Source organism: Thunnus maccoyii, chromosome 9 (assembly GCF_910596095.1).
Source record: "Thunnus maccoyii chromosome 9, fThuMac1.1, whole genome shotgun sequence".
NCBI lineage: Eukaryota > Metazoa > Chordata > Actinopteri > Scombriformes > Scombridae > Thunnus > Thunnus maccoyii.
This window is the reverse complement of record NC_056541.1, coordinates 12,050,810-12,055,655: the sequence shown is the minus strand read 5'-3', so window position 1 is coordinate 12,055,655 and position 4,846 is coordinate 12,050,810.

Genomic DNA, 4,846 nt, shown 5'->3' with positions numbered 1-4,846 from the left:
TCTGATGTGGGTTTTCCACATAAAAAAAGTCAATTTGCCTCATTAAAATCCTTGAAATTACATCTCGCTGTACCTCATTGAAAAATCCAGACTCAATGAATATGCAAATATTGTACATTTCAAAACATTTAACTGCTGGATACAAGATGTCTCCTACATCATTGGAAAGTCCATTTTCAGTGTATGTGCACGAGCTTCCACATCACACTTATGTAAGTTGCATGCTGGACCAGAATTACGCAAATCATGCACAAGTCATACTTGTAGGCCCAAACCGTAAACTCAGATCAGATGAGAACAAAGAAACTTTCCCTCTTCAGCAGTTGAATGTGAAAACAGCCTTATAGTTTCAAGATCTGCACATACATTATTCTGCAAAGTGAAACTCAAACATCCAACTGAAGTAACAATAAGAAAAACACATTTGTGAGTGGAGGGGGACTTCAAGTATAAAACCACGTTCTCCTTATTGAAGACACTTGGTGGTTCTGTGCTGTGCAGTACTGCTGAAGTGCCCTGCATTGGCAATGGGAGTTGGCAGAGAGAAATTAGTTACCATCAGGTTGGTTTTGTTTGTGATGGAGAACAGACCAGGATGAAAACAAAGATCATAAATCAGCACTGGCTGAAAACCTGCCTTGCTACTGTGGTCCAACCACTCAGAGGGATGTTTACATGTGAATTTTGTGCCATTGGAGAGACAATAGAAAGACAAAAATGTTTATTAAGGTTACTAAGAATTTGTTAAACTTTAATAACAGTTTTTTTTTTCATCCTTTTTTTTTAGTTTTGGGTAATTTTTACATGAACAAAACAGATAAACCTTGCAAGTAGGACAGTAAAGAGTCATTAAAAAAATCATTACTTAACTGCAAAGTATAGTTAAGGATAGAGAATGGGCTAATCTTCTTGTAGGTCAGTGAAACTGTCATCACTACTAAAAAGAGCTGAGGGGGGCATAAATTTAGGGAAGTCTCTGATGCCCACTTCACTAACCAAATGCCCCCCTCACCTCACTGTATGTAGCACATGCCTTGTTTATGTCTGATCATGTGTGCCAGCAACTACAGACAATATGCAATCATACAGTATTTCTCCTGTATTTTTCTGGCCTTTAATATTTACCTCCACCAGAGGGCAGCACATGACGACACATTTGAATGTACCAAGTTATTGGTGGTGCCAGTTCTGATTAATTCGAAGAAAATACCACTCATAACTAATGAAAAACCAAATTACCTACCACAGTATATTTCCTCCTGTTTGAAAGATGGCTTTGAGAGTAAAAAAAAAATACTCGAAATACCAAAGTGAAACCATGAACCATGTCTGAAACAGAGCTCAGGCACTACAGCTGTCAAACTATTTCCCTCACAAATAATGAGAGTGACCCTGAATGGGCCTTGAAGCATTTACAGATGCAGTGACTGACCCCGCTTTAGAAGAAGACGTTTCCCTCTGACAGCAGCATGAGTTTAGATGGAGGGCAACATGTGCTTGCCTGTTTCTACCGCAGTGAAACATGGACTTGAAACACAACTCTGCATGAAATACTGCGTCATATATTCTTGCATAACAGGTTATGTTAAACACAGTGGAGTGGAATTAAACAGCCTAGCCCAGAGGTATTAATTAGACTTAAGGTGCTTTTCAAATTGAAAGGTTTCATGTCAGCTGTGTAGGTGTGTTAAACTGTGATGTATGGCAGTGTGTGGTGTGGACTGGTGTGTGTTACATTCCGCATATTAACTCACAGAATTACATGAAAAAACAATCTCAAACAGGCACGATGATGAGTGGAATATTGGGAGACATGCTGCATCAAATACACTGCTCAAAAACATGCATTCAATTGCTGCTAAGAGCTTTTAAGGAGAAAGATGAAAATTTTTTTGACTTGATTGCTTTTTTTCCATTAAGGGTGACTGTAGGTGTGGTGGAGAGGGTGCTTTGGGTGGACTGTTGGGTGCGTCAGCAGAGGAGAGAAAGAGCCCTGAGGAAAGAGCCGACACAGCTCAAGTCAACACACTGGAGGCCAAACAATGTGTCGGCCAAGAGATGGAAAGAGTGAGTGAAAGAGAGAAAGAAACACAGAGATCCCATGACAGCACACAGAGCTGCTCATGCTTTCACTTCTCACAGCTGATATACCGGCAGTTTTCATAAGAAGCCAACAGATTTAATTAGGAAAAAGGTGCTGATGGTTGTTTATCGCAGGATTTACAACATTACTACATTTGGTTAATATTTCATTGCATACAGATGTCCGGAGGGGAAACACCTTGATGTATTTTTGATGAGATCAGATCAGTGACTGTCACGTCTGCTCCCTGTGGTCCTCCAGGTCTACTGATCTAGTCCCTGTAGCTTCACACTTTCAAATTCAAGGTGTGTGTGTGTGTGTGTGTTTATACACAGCCAGACTGGACATTTGTGCTAGTTTGGGGTCTGGACATGACTTACGGCCAAAGAGTGACGCACGTCACTTTGGGCTGACTCACAAATCATGAATGACAGTAGCCTACGGACAAAGTTCCTGTTTGGGTGGCTTCACCTCAAACTGCGGTGTCATTCAGGTTCTTGTGTAGCATGTAACTTGTTTTATTGAACATCTCACAAAATATTTAATTTAGCCAAATTAGAGTTGGAAGGGAACACATCTGTTTGTCATATTTCGTCATGAATGAAGGATTTTTTTGTGCTATAGGTTTGCTTTATGTACACAAAAGACAAAGAAAAGAATGAAAAATGAAAAAATCAATACAACCTGCACAACTGAGAGACAAAGACAATAAAAGAAAAAGAGAATAAACTCTTATGTGACACATAGGCAATGACAAATAAAAATGGCTTGATGCAGATACTGATTTTTTATTTTAAAGAAAAGTAAGAAAGCAATACACTGATAAAGATTCCAGTGTTTCAATGTGTGGACTGTAAACTGGAGGTTTTGTCAGATTTCAAAGTCTATTAAAATCAAACCACAAGACAATGATGCTAAGACATTTAAATGTTGTGGATTTGTTCACACTCCATATAAAGACACATTGACACCAACAGTGTGAAGTGCAGTTAGGTGTGTGCGGCTGTCGTTGGGTGGTATTTGCCACTGTGTGGGTGGTGGATTGATCTGTGAATTGTCAGCACATGTGAGCAATTATCCACCGTGTGCATACTGAGGTGTTTTTTGTTTGAATTAGCTTAGAGCTGGGTGATATGGACAAAATCAAATATCACAATATTTTTGACCAAATACCTTGATATCGATATTGCAACAATAATGCAGGGATGACTATCATCAGTAATGTGGATATAATGACTAAGTGTGTAAAGGCAAATATTAGAACAGCTAGAACAGTCTGGTATGTTCAGAAAATTATATCACTTTACTGTAATGCAGCCTTTAAAACTAGGAAAAGACTTATGCCATATCATGATATTACGATATCCAAAATCTAATAATGTCTAATGTCATATCACGATATCGATATAATATCAATGTATTGCTCAGCCCTATATTAGCTCATGCATGAATTGTATAATTAGTCAAAATTACCTCATCCATTGACTTAAAACCCACTCCCTCTTTTCCTTTTTGTCCCCTCTCTACACAAACATGTGTATCATCTGTATCTCCCTATATCCTTGTTCATCACATGTGTTAAACTGCAGGCCGTCTTGTGACACATTCATGCTTCTTGAACTGGTGCAGCCGCTGCGCTGTATGCCAGCCATGTGCTATGCAATAATTAACTCTTCTCTGAGCCGTTCCAGCCATTAAAGCAGTAAGGAGTGATGTTGAGTAGAAAGGGCTATTTGTCCAAAGGCCAGCGCAGACAGTCAGGCCTATTGATGAAATGCTGGAGCTAATCAGGAATAGTAGCTGCCGTGCCCTGAATAGCAGCGTTGATGTTTTTTTTTTTTTTTTTGTGAAAGAAGGGAAACCAGTGCCACACAAAAGTCCGGCTGTCCCCTTCATCACCGATGCCATAGTGAAGAGTTTTTTATTCTCACATCATTGGGGCATCCAATAAATCTGGGTCTTTATACTAATGTCTGCTCTTTGGTTTAGCCATCAGAGATTACCAGCTACAAATAAGATTCAATAATGTCTTTCAAAGAATCAAAATGATTTTAGTTCAGTTTTGGGGGGAACTTAAGTGTTATTCCTACTTAACCACAGTCAGACAAACCCAAAGATGCCTTTCTCGTCATCTTAAAGATGTGTTGAAGCCCAAGAGTAATGTAATTTAGCTCAAAGTATGAATGTTTATTGACTCAAGTAACAGCTTGACTTAAAAGTTACTTCTCCAGAGATGAATAGTTTGTTTGATGAAATTACACCTTGTAATTTGTATTAAGTCACTCATTTCACTGTTAAAGAGGAATAAGCTACTGTGACTGTTAATTTTGATATAAATGTTTTGAGCAAAAATATTTGAAACACCTCTTGTGTAGGTGTAGCACAATACAATTCAACAGCACCACAAACTACAACCTCCAAAAATGACCACAAAGTTGAATCAGCAGCACCTCTATGTAATAGTTTCTTTATGTAGGATTTATTGCAGGGCTGTTGTATTAGACTGTATTTGTTTTAGCTAGGTGTATCAGATAAACTGGCAACTGAGTGTAAATTAGTTTAACTCTTGGAAAGAAGGATAAACCAAACTGTCTCTTTCACTGATGATATTTCGTTGGGCGGTTGTGTGCTGCAGTTTGTATGTGACCAGAGGGCGATGATAGGGTCAACCTTTCCTGTGCACTGTTGATCTGTTGAGTTATCTGATGCTGTGATGACTTAAGGGAGGGGTCGGAGCCACAGGCTTAACCAACATACACTCAC